Here is a 12,657-nt window from a genome sequence, read left to right as displayed (position 1 = left end):
GAGCAAAACCCACCCAACTTAAAAAAAAAAATTCTAAATTTCAACCTCTCTTAAACACATAATAAAGTAGACGCTATTAGAGCACAACTGCACTGAAGCAAAGAAAAAAAAAAGACACATTGCACATAGAGGCTCACCACAAAATGTGCGATCAGGCAACCGGAGTAAATATCTCAATAGCCTCCCATCATGAGTTGTAAATCTGACTTAATCTCTCTAAAAAAGCAAAGATCAGTCTTAAAATGTCTCTTTCACACACAGCCATGACACATTTTAGGTTGATCAGTAGAACTCACCCCCATTTGGGGCGATTTGCTGCCCAATACAGTCTCACAGCGACGCTTGATTAACCAGACTATTTATTGATGATGTCAGGTTTGACACATTTTACTCATTTCAAAAATAAATTAACTAGTAAAATTAGTCATGACAATTTGAAAGTTTTTAGCTTTCTGACACATTATGACTGTTTTGATATAGTTTGATAGTAACTCTTTCTAAAACCCCGCCAAATGTTGTGAAAAGCTTCCCAAATACTTAAAACCCGCCAGGAAGCAATTTTTTTCCTGCTAAATGTGTTCAAAAATAGCCTGATTGGGTGGAAACTCGCCCAATCTGGCAACCCTGGTCTCGACAAACAAGAACGAGCACGGTGTGGGAGTAAAGCAGGGCCTTCCGTTAGAGGCGGGGGATAGGATGCCTTTTCTAGATGCATCACGGATGCAGACATGGACGACTCTGAATCGGCTTTACAAAATGTCCAAACTTTATTTTGAGAAGCGCAAAAAGAGGAAGGAGGAGACGGCTGAGCAAGAACGCAACCAGCAGCCTCTGCACTAGAAGCACAAAACGGCACACGAAGGCTGCGTGGAGCCAAACTCAAATATTTTGAACCCTGACAAATATCAGAAATGCTTCCACCCAGACGTGGAAGAAGAAGCGGAGGATCGTCTAAAAAGCAAGGTCATCAGGATGCATTCGTTCCCGCTCCAACCTGTCTGACGTAGCGCTTTCTATAAGGAGCAGCCCTTAAAGCCCTTAAAGAGTGCGATCCAAATCAGGGCGTGTAGATTTCTGCTTAAATCAGGGTTCCCACACCTTGGTGAACATCAAATTCAAGGACCTTTCAAGGACTGTCCAGGACCAATTTCCTCAAATTCAAGGACCACACGTGGCGGCATTTACCTACTGTGACCTCTGAATAGGTTATCATATTTTAATACAATGCAAATTCAATAAAAGACTAAACAGCATAGAAGTTGTTGGGTCAGAAGCAATGCAAGAAAGTGGACTTAATTTATAGCCTACATTGATATTGATCATATTCATAGCCTACATTTATATCCACAGTACATGGCTATGCCATACTACATTACATATAAGACGTACATTAGCCTACCGTTTCATGGAATTTCATGGAAAAAAGTGCAGCATTGAGATGTTCAGAATTATATCAATTTGTTTCACTTACTTTCATCTTTGATTAAGCTAGTTTTTAACTTTGACTCTGAAAAGTCGCTAAATATAGCGACAAAGTCGGTGAGTTGGCAACACTGCGTGAATGTAACCTATTGGACGCACGTAGGCCTAAACCGTAGCCTACCAACTAACGAAGAAGAGCCAACGTACTTTTGCAAATTAAAAGTCAACATAATTTTAAAAGATCGTGTGGTAGTAAAATAATGACACAAGTCGTCATCCGTGTGAACTTTCAACCCCACAAAACAATTCAAGGACTTTCAAGGACAAGGTGTTTTTTTGGCTGTTTTCAAGAACTTTCAAGGGCCTTGAATAAATTTTTTCAGATTCACAAACTTTCAAGGATTTCAAGGACCCGTGGGAACCCTGTTAAATGTCAAACGATAAAAAGATGCTACAAATAACTATCAATACAAGTGTAATAATCAAAGGTGTAGACTAGTAGTGGAAATAGCTGCCCAGTTTTTAAACGGATGGAGTTAGATCTCGTCATCCGTTTTGGTTCTAACCCCCGACGGCACGAAGAGCTGTGGTATTTCCACTCCGGTTTATTATACAGCAGGAATCTACGTCCACTTCCTGGTGTTTGGTTTCTGACCTTATTCCTAGCGTTCCACTTTAATAAAAAAAAAAAAAAAAGAAAAACTCTGAGTTTTCCAGGTTCTGACTATCTGTGAAGCAAATTCCTGGCGACAGAAAAGACGCGTCTATCCTTCATGGTTGTCCACCTTGCTGTCTTTATTTCCACCTTAAGGCCACGTTTCTACCTCTTACACCAGAGTTACGCTCAGTCTGCTTATTTCTGGGTTTACGTGTCGCAGATGAACTCTTACCTTCTCGATACCGAGGATCAATCCCTCTGAAGGAAGCTGGGTTTGATCAAACGTCAAGTCCCTGCTCAGACCCACGGCTTAATATTTTAAATATTTAGACTACCATTCAGAGCGTTTGACAATCTTTTGGCGAACCTTTCAAAGGAATGAAACAAAGAAAAGAAAGAAGAAGAAGAAGAAAAAAAGACGGCGTGCCCTTGTCACAGAGAGATTATGGGAGCTGACTGAACAAACAGAACAAACAGTCCCACCCCATCAGTCAGAAGACGAGCCTGCAGCCGAGCCGCGCTCCAAACCACACAACTTTATTTCAAATTCAACTGAAGCCCCTTTTGTTTCCAAACACACTAATTACTGTATGACACAGAAACATGCAAACTGTGTCCACTTAATCATACTTTGCAGCCACAAAAAGCACTCGCAGACTGGATGATTCTATACAATTACTGCATTCTGTGGCTTTCATACAGAGCGCTGTATGTATCATCGCTGTTTAGTGTGTGTGTGTGTGTGTGTGTGTGTGGGGGGGGTCTTTTCCCACTTGAAAGAGCACAAAGAAGAAGATTAAGGAGAACATCTAGTTTCCTGTGCTCTGTTCGAGCAAACACAGCGAACTCTTCAGAAACAGATAATGATCTTGTGGGAGAGGAATTATGCTGCAGCAGTAAATTCCACCAAACTGCAGTGCAAGTTAAAACAACCGTGATAAACCAAAAGCTGAAAGGAAAAAAAGAAAAAACAACAGGTATTCTAGCTTGAGTAATGTGTATGATTTTTTTTTGGGGGGGGGGAGAGAGACGACACCAAATGTAGCGTTCTAAGCCAGATGATAACAGCTGCTGATGTAGTTCCTTAATCTGGATCCTGTTCCACAAAACCAAAAAATAAATAAAAAAAATAAATCAACCAAATTCGTACAAAGAACATTTTGTGATTATTTTGCAGAGATGCACCAAGAAACGGGATGTTGATGTGGGAACTGGACGATAACTTCAGCAATAATCAGTGGATCAGAGACTTGGGGGGGGGGAGGGGGGGTTGCCAGGTTGCACTGACCACAGCAGTTACTGCAGGAAGAAGATGCTAAGTTGGCCTCTTCCAGCATCAGCGAGGTGTTTAAAAGCACAAAAGCTGCACAAAACTCTTTAAAAGGAAACTATTCTGTATGAGACGCTGGGTAGGGAAGCGCTGATGTTAAACACTGGGCCAATATTGATATATTATTAGCATTACTGTTGTTACGGATGATAAAATTACCAGTGCATAGATTTCTCTTCCCTTCCGACAGCGTGAAAAAGTGACAACGAGGGGCTGTGCGATATGGCTTACAGATAAAATGTCCGATCGATTTATTTTCGTCCTTTGAGAGAAATTATTTTAAAAACTTTCGTCTGGGAGTTGACCAGAATTAAAAGTGCAACTAAATACGCGCTGTGAAACAAGCTTGCGGAACAAGATGGCGGCCCTGCCGCTGTAAACGATGACAACAACACTAAATGTTCGCTGCTAGTGGTTTTACACAATGAGCTAACAACAGGCTTCATTTCACTTGTGTAACTTGAAACAAATTTTTAAAAAAGTAAGTAAAAGAATTAAAGTGTTTGTCTTGTTTTTTTAAAATTTATTATTATTCTCTCTTTGCAATATTTTGACAACATATTTTCCTAAACATTTATTCAGCATCGCATGCTCTTCTCTTCACGGAAGCCCGATAAATCTATTGGCCAAATCTATTGGCCAAATAAAAAAAAAAAATCAAATCGTAATAAATTGTAAATTGGAATGAATCGATGAAGTCGATTTATCGCCCAGCCCTACCACAACGCTTAAACTGCTGCAGTTAACTTATTAGACCAAAACAGACGACAGACGGCTGATACCCATGTTGATGCCGATATTTTGTGCTTTCCTACGTAGCGCTGTACAATATAATCGCAAATGTACCGTCGTCACATGAGTGCAATCTGGTGCGGCTTTTGGGCTTTTGTATGGAATAACTGTTGGCTGAGCCATTTCTGAGGTCAAACTTTGCATGATGAGGAGATATTCTGCCTGCGGGGGCCGAGACTTCTGATAACTACCGTGGTCTGGCCGGGATGAAAGCTTGGATTTATCCCCACTGATACCGTCATCGTAATGCTGACCAAAAAAACGCTGCCACCGCGTGGTTTTCTAATAACACTCAGCGCTGATGTTGAGAGATCTGCGGTTTCCTCAACTTTAGAGAAAACCAAGGCACAAGCAGACGACTGAAAGGCTGATCAGAGCACAGCCGACCGCTTCCGATTCGTCCTTTTATCTTTCAGCCTCCGTTACAACGTTACGCAACCATCCACGTTCTCTAGGGACAACAAAGCAGTCTGCTCTTCTAGAAATGCTAACCCCACCAGCTTGGCTAATCGCTAATTTACGATGTTAAAGAGAGTTGAAAAAGTCAACTCCTTCCATCTTTGCCTTTGCTTGTTTTTATGCAGCAAAAAAGCTCAACTGGGGACTGACTTCAGCTGCAAACGTTGAAGCGTTCTGTATCTGCTGACTTGTCCTTTTAATAGAAATAATCCAGACAAGGAAATGCTTCAAAAAGGAGGGAAATCTCGTTTTAAGGTGAGTCCTCGCTCTCTCACGCACACGGTGTAGCTTTCAAAGGCAGATTAGAGTTGGCCAAAAATTGTTTTTTACAACCATTAATGGACCAAAATGTTGCTGTAATGCTCCACCAGACTCCATTTCTCCTGCTTCCACGCAGCTAATTGCTTCACAGCAGAGCTCCGCTTCGTCGCTGGACACAAATTTAAAAGCAAGCATCTGACTGTGCTCATTCTGCTCCATTAATGCAAATATTTGGAGGAAACAACGACAACGACATGCTATCAGGCTGAGCTTTAGTCGTCCTGTCGTCTGTCCTGCTGCCATTTAAAGATCCAGATTTGCCTCTCTTTCCTGTGCTCACCTGGGTTGCAGCGTGTCTCTGAGGCCTTCCTCCCTCGGCCCGTCTCTCGTCCTGCAGCACAAGCACAAAACAGAAAAGGGAGCGTTAGCGTAACGCGAACAGGGGAACGGCGCCTGCCCGTTGGTTCAACTTGCTCTGGGAGACGTTACTGAGCGCCGTGCCGTTCTCCCACTAACCCGGCCAGCTCGGCTCGGCTCGGGAACAGGACATTCTTAACCAATGCTGTCGTTCTGCTGGACGAGGGAGCCGGCTTCAGTCCATTCGGGCTTTTTTTTTTGCTGACAAGTCATTTATTTTAACCAGAATCATAAGTGATGCTTCCAGGTAACACTGGCTCATCTTTTTCAAACCCGGATCACATCCAGCCCTCCGTGAATTAGGGAAAAAACGTGAAACATTAAGGGCTTTGAATGCACGAGCACATCTGCTGCTGGGGGCAGACGTGGCTCCTGAGGGGGTCCGGCCCGCCGGCCCGCTCGTTACCGCCTGAACAAACACGCGACGAGTGAAGACAGGGAGCGCGGCTGGTTGAGACCCCTCTCCAAACACGCCCCTGAAGAACTCCTGTTCCTGCTTCAATCCTGCAGGCTCACAGTTCAAACACATCGGGAGGCATTGCACAACACATGAAAGAGGACCAAGTAGGTGGTTTTCAGTTTGAATATTAGGCCGGCCTTAATTCCCCAGAGGCGACCGTAACCGCGATGTGCACACCGCACTTTGAAGGTGAGGATTATGTGCAATTAGGGTTTAGGTCAGGCCGTTTCAACATTTTCTTCCATTTCCCCCCTGGCGCGAGTTCAGTTCCTGAGTTATCGGAGAGCCTATTTACACTTTATGAGCTTCAGACCGAATGAATCCAGATCAGGTTCGACCCGGAGAACACCGCCGCGGCTCCAGGCTGGCAGTAAGCTAAGCTTTTTGTCCTTTTCTGTCATGAAACCCTCAGAAAACCGCAGCCTTACATCAGCGGCCTTAATAAGAACGCATAGGCGTCTGTTTTCCTGTTGATTCAGATTCGCTGTGCTGCCACTTTGTTAAAAATGTAACCGGAAGAACCCCCCTCTAAATGTGTAAACCCACACAAAACAATAAAAAGAGAAGAACGGACAGAAGGTAAAAAGAAAGAAGTAGCAGGCCAGATTACAGAGGGTTAAATCAATGCAGGCCTGACTTCTCTCTCTCTCTCTCTCTCTCTCTCTCTCGCTCGCTCTCTCTCTCTCGAATGATTCACAGTGGAAAGAAAAGGCCTTTTCCTTGTCCTCAGCTGAACTCCACATCAGCTTCCTGTTAGAAAGGCAAGGAGGAAACACCCAGAGCAATATGCAAGTGCACTCGCACACAAACGCACACCAACACGCGCGGAGGCACACAGAGGAAGGCCTTCACCAGCGGATTCCTCGCTGCCAGAGAAATTAGGTCAAGCACTTAAATGGCCCTGCACTGAGATTTAAAGCGCGGCGGAGGAACAAATGTGGATGAAACAGGCGCCTGTTGCACTTAAAACAAAAACAAAACAAAAAAAAAACTAAAACACACAAACATGAGCCGCACACGTGTGGCTGGCCGCACTAATAACTCCAGTGAAGATGGAAATAAGCACCTGCAGTTAAACGTGGCTTCCATCGGGGCAGATCTGAGCACCACAGAAAAACGATAGAGGAACAACTGAAAACTACTAAATAAAAACAAACTCAAAAGGTAACTAAGATGACTTAAAGGTTGGCTTATGTGCTGCCGCCACAGACATGCACCAGCTTTAAGGGTAACCATAAAACGCAGTCTGTATCCCGAGCAGAAAGACCTTCATGGGTTTTCTTCTGTCCGCGCAGCTCACATAAAGAACCAAGGCGGCCGAGTGCAAAAAGGGAACTAAAAGCAAGTAAAATGCTCTGGAAATTAATGCATTTGTCCCTCATTTGAGCAGGCAAGTTTAAATGATCTGCCAAGGGAATAAGATTTTTGCACATAAAATAGGAACAACTCAATCTCAGGTGCAGTGTGTCTGATTATCTTATTTTAGAGGTAGAAATTATATTATTGAACTGCTCAAACCAAGGACAAAAAGAAAAATGTTCTTGCTTTTTGTTCCCTTTTTGCAGTGTAAAACCATTCACACCTGAAGCACGGCGATCTAGCCTGCAGCAGAATGACGTGAGTTCAGCTGAACCTGACCCTCTGGACGCTAAGCCGGCTGTATACGCTCTGCTGGCTCATAAACTTTTCACCAGCTTGCCATCCGTATGGGACCTGGTCAAGGATCTGTCTTTACTTTGACGAGCAGCCTAAATGTTCCTAATGACGGTTGGTGTGGCATCAAGAGCTCCCAGGAGCTTCTCTGCTCGTAAAAAACCAGCAGGCCAGCCCAGCAACTGTAAGGGAGACGCGCTGCGTGCACCACGGCCGATTAACCTGACACCGAAATCGGCCTTATTTGTTTATTTGGCATGTTGCGCAGGCCTCATTATTGTACCAATCATTTTCACATCAAACGCCGCAAACTATGAGCAACCCAACCTGCATTAATGCGACTTATAACTCTGTAATGTCGCGCCGCTAAAGGAGCTGTGAAACATTTGGGTGCCGCTCAGTGGTGGTTCTAGACCAAATTTAGCAGGGGGGCCAGGGTGGGGCCAGTGTTTTTTCACAGGGGCACAGAACACAAGATTGGGGGGGGACTTAACAGGTCAACATTTCACTGTTTAATATATTAAGTGAGCCAAAGAGCCAATTGTGGCTCTGGAACTGCAGGTTGCAGACCCCTGATCTTCTCTTAATACAGCGGGAGCTTAACATGAAACACCTTAATTTTTTTTTTTTTTTTTTTTTTTTATTATTTTGTTATTTTATTATTGGGTAAAAACATAAAGAAAAAAAATACAACTGATCCAAATGACCAGTCAGTCACGGTGTCTTTGTCAGCATTTATCATCCTAAGAAATTTAATATCATGTTTTTAGTACAGAGGCCATAACAGGGGCCAGGAACAGTTCTACAGGGGCACAGGCCCCTGTTCGCCCCTGTCTAGAACCGCCCCTGGTGCCGCTGCAAAAGCTAGGCGCATCGGTGCAGCCAGAGCGGGCAGCCCTGATTTACAGGACTTTCTGAGTGTCTGGCCATAGTATCAGCCATGCATGTGGGAGGGTGAGGGTAGGAGGGGGGGTGAATTCCAAGAGCCCGTGACCTGAAACGCCCTGCAAGAAACGACACACGCCATCGCCATTACATCCAATCAACTATTCATAGAAAAGCTGCGCTGGGCCTGATCTCAACGTTTAGGGTTTCAATCAATTGCGTGAGATATGAGAGAGGAGAGTGTGTGGGGGGAGAGGGAGCTCTGAAAGCTAATGAGTGAAAATGTGGGTGAATCACCCCCCCCCCCCCCCCCCCTCAACATGCCACATCTGAACCCTGGTGATCAGAAGGTAGCCGCGGCGGTGCTCAGCTCTCACCGTGTCGCCGCCACAACGCCGAGGAACGGGAGCCAGCCCATTGTCTGAGGGCCACCTGTGTTCCTGCTCCGTTTCTCTCCCAGGCACAATGACGCTTTCCTGTTTATAGCCGCGGCTGCGCTTTATAAATACGCCGCATCGGGGCTAGTAATACATCACGCGGGAGAGCGCGACAGCCGGAGCGGCGGCCAAGGGGGTCACCGTGACCCAGTTCGTGTTCTGCCTCCTGACAGCTCCGCTCCTCTGGCCAGTCAGAGAGCGAGGGAGAAGAAAAACACAGAGAATGTCATCGTGTTTCACACCAGGCACAGATCTTTTCTTGGAAAACTGATAGTAGCAGAATGTTAGCCTGCTGCCCCCCCCCCAGCATACACATACACAAAGCAAAATACAAAGGCAGATGTGTAGGAGAGGAGCTGAAGGGACCAGCAGCCCTTATTCAGCTGTGCATGCGTGCACGTTTAAACTTCTGCACAGTTTAACTAATATGCCAAAAGTACTCGCTCTGCACTGAAGATGCTCTTCTGTTCAGTCTCCCTGCAAAATATATTGAGTGTAAAGCAAAAGTCTGCAGCATTAAACGCATGTTTGCATTTTAGTCCTTGAATGCAGGACGACCACGGCCATAAAGTCAGAGCGAACTGTCGTATTTAATGTAATTATTAAACATTTTATCTGAAATAAGGGGAGCGACCCTTTATTGCATTAAAGCTACTCGTCGCTTTTCTGGGAAATCCATCAAACCTACATAAGGGACAGTTTTTCACGTACATAACGGGATATTTATTGTTAATTTGGTTTTTTTTTTAGTCGTCAAGATCAAATCTACTCTTCCAAAAACATTTCCACAAGTAAATACATTTAATGACGTCACAAGAAGCAGAAGGCAAAGGATCGGTTCAAGCGATTTTGTCTTTTTCGTTTTTTGTATGTTATCAAGTTTTTTTTTTGTTTTTTTTATGTGGCTAATTGTATTTTGCATTGTAACACCTAAGCTGTTTTTTTTGAGAACGTTAACAGGATTTCAGGAATATCTGGTCACAATAAAAGATGCACCAATGATTGGCACGTCAAATATTGATTAAACAAACACTATTCAATAAACTAAAGAGCGTGTATAAAACAACATGTACTATAAAAAAAAAAAGAGGATGACTAATCTGTGGGTCAGACCTAGAAATAAATCGGAAATCGCGATCGACCAGAAAAAGTCGGATCAGTGCATCTCTAAAGCTACGTTCATAATCTTGATGCTCAATTCTGATTTTTATTTATTTATTTATTTATTTGCTGAAATCTGATTTTTTTTTTTTAGGTGGCCGTTCATATTACTATTAAATGCGACCGCAATCAGACTGCTGTCTGAACGGTTTAAGACCGTGTTCAATAAAGTTTTGTTTTAAAAAAATAAAAATTAAGATTCGCGGATACCGGCCGGCGTTCTCTCCTTATTAGAAAGCTGTTGAGCAATGGGAGCCGACAATATTAAGACGACATCATAGCAAGACCTAAGGTACGAAGAAAGCTGCTAGCCTTACGTGGAGCGCTAACTGCTACTACTGTGTGTGGATGTGGAGGGAGAGCCAGGAGAGTGACATAACAGGTGGATAAAATGTGACCGTTCAACAGCGGACGCTTTGAAAAATATCTGGTACGTATTCGAATTAGCACCACATATGGAAGTGGTCCAAATCGGAATTGGGCCGTTCACAATGCCATTAAAAAGACAGATATGGGTCACGTATGGGCAAAAAGATGGGATTTGGGTCGCCTTTCCCTGCAGTGTGAACGTGGCCCAAGTCAAAAACACATGGAGGTGGTTTAGAAAGAGAGCCAGGACAGACTGAACCTCTAATGTTTCAGAACCTGTGCTGAAATGTGTCAAAGGTCGCTGGTTTGCCATGTAGCTTTCCAACGCCGGCTAATTAGCTTGATTCTTCTGCCTCTTGTGATGTCATCAATGTGAATACACTCAAACCAAAACTAACCGTTTCCTTTTCTTCAGTCGACTGTTCGTATATTTAGACCTAACGTGTGGGCGCTGTGGGCACTGTAACCCAGGTCCAGTTCCCTGACTGTGCACACGACAAAGGCCCAATAAAGCCCATTCTGACAACTGAAGAACTTAAGCCTGTTCTAAAGTCCAGCAGTGTAGGTCTAGCTGTGAGTAAAAAAAAAAAAAAAAAAAATGTTTACAACACATAACTAAATAAAAAAAAAAAATGTGCCAGCAGCATAATCATGTTTCTTAAAGATCTGACTTGCAGGTTCAGGTATTTTTTATTTTTCTATTTTATTTAAGGCATTTCCCTTAAGAAAAAAAAAAAGCGCATAAAGTTTATTTATAGAGGTATTTAAGCCCAAAATAAAAATAAAAAGGAGATATGAGATCATTGCCACTTATAAATCAAAGCTTATTAAACTTGAAAAAGTCTATTAATGTGCATGCTGTTGGCTGATGTGTTATGGGGGGGGGGGGGGGGGGGGGTCTTAGTTTTGTTGCATTTAATAAATAAGATGGGGTGGGGGGGCTTATTTTATTGAACTATTTGACCTCCTGATCACCAATCAGGCCCGATAACATCTCGGTCCATTCAGAGTCATCCTAAATGACATCTTGTGATCTTACTGACCCGAATCCACGAGGAGCACAACTATCAGTCTTTTTCTTTTGCAATTTCATCCACACTTTATTTTTATTTATTTATTTTTGTGAAATTCTGCAGTGTAAATGTGTATTTTTTTTACCATTATTTGCTTTATGATTTAAAAAAATATATATAAATCAGCTTACATTTGTCAGAGGGAAGAAGACCAAGAAAAAAAAAACACACACACACACAACTGGATAGTATGTGGTGGGTTATATCTCCTAGGTTGAGATCGTGAAAACTTCTCTAAAAGGAAGCCACAGTGACACATAGATGGGGGGGGGGGGGGGGGGGGGGGGGGGGGGCACAGAGCAATGTGTTGTTGTTCTTTTTGGGGTCTTATAGGCTTTATATCTGGGGCCACTTAATTAAACGCACATTTCATAGTGAAAAACTAAGTGTCCGCTTCTTTTATTGATGTGACCGATGCCTCATCTGGGTTTGGATCGAGGGGGGACAACACAAAAGAAGAGGGGGGGGGGGGGGGGGGGGAAACAAAATGCAGCTGCAGAGAAACTAGGGCACGAAACGGCGACATCTTTTCACATAATATGCTGACAGCGTTCCCGTTTGGACGCCTGCGCTGAAACTGACAACGCGGTCCAAAATATGAGCGCAGGTTTGTCACGCTGCCGCCGGGGAACTTTCCACGCGCGCGGCAGAGGAGACCGCGGACTGTTTCGGTCGCGTCGCCATCCGCTGACCCGGTCCGGGGCCGCGAGACTGAGGCAGCTCGCGGCGTGTGGACCCGGCTATTTTACACACATGACGGAGATACAAACTAAACAAATGGAGAAATATATTTAAAAAAAATGACGTAAAAACTCACCGTTACGTCTCAAGTTCAAGTTGGCCGGTCTCTTCCTCCTCCGCGGGGCTTTCTATTTCCTACTATTTCCCCCCAGCAGCAATAAATAAATAAATAAATAAAAAATAATAAACTCAAGGCGACAATGCGGGCTCGAACGAGGCTGGTATAAGCGGACATATCGAGAGAAAGTGCCCGGGTCCGGTGTCTCTCTCGCCGGCGGGCCCCCCTCGCAGAGTTCACCGGGGACGCGGGGGAGAGGCTGCCGCGTCCTTCGCCGCCGACGAACGCAGATGCGCCGAGTTCAGCTGAGGTGAACCAGTTACACAACCTCTCCCTCCCCCCCCCTCCCGGTGTGTGAGCAGACGCACACGGTGCTACCCTCGGTCTGATTTAATGTGTCCACATGTGTGCGAGAGAGCGGAGAAGGCGACTCATAACGGCGAAATACGCGTAAAAAGCAGACTTCAGCTGAGATGGCTGT

At 44.3% G+C, this 12,657-nt stretch overlaps 1 long non-coding RNA gene across 1 annotated transcript in view; it reads right to left on the bottom strand.

Moving 5' to 3' along the window:
• The window catches only part of LOC105933816, a 35,739-nt gene extending 23,082 nt beyond the window's left edge, over positions 1–12,657 (bottom strand). Inside the window, exons 1-2 of the long non-coding RNA XR_004933160.1 lie at positions 12,195–12,657; positions 5,263–5,313 (exon numbers count right to left, since the gene is read on the bottom strand). This is a non-coding gene — a long non-coding RNA (uncharacterized LOC105933816). The remainder of the gene's footprint in view (positions 1–5,262; positions 5,314–12,194) is intronic.

Source organism: Fundulus heteroclitus, chromosome 17 (assembly GCF_011125445.2).
Source record: "Fundulus heteroclitus isolate FHET01 chromosome 17, MU-UCD_Fhet_4.1, whole genome shotgun sequence".
NCBI classification, from domain to species: domain Eukaryota; kingdom Metazoa; phylum Chordata; class Actinopteri; order Cyprinodontiformes; family Fundulidae; genus Fundulus; species Fundulus heteroclitus.
The sequence above is the reverse complement of the archived record's forward strand: the minus strand, read 5'-3'. Positions and strand labels throughout refer to the sequence as shown.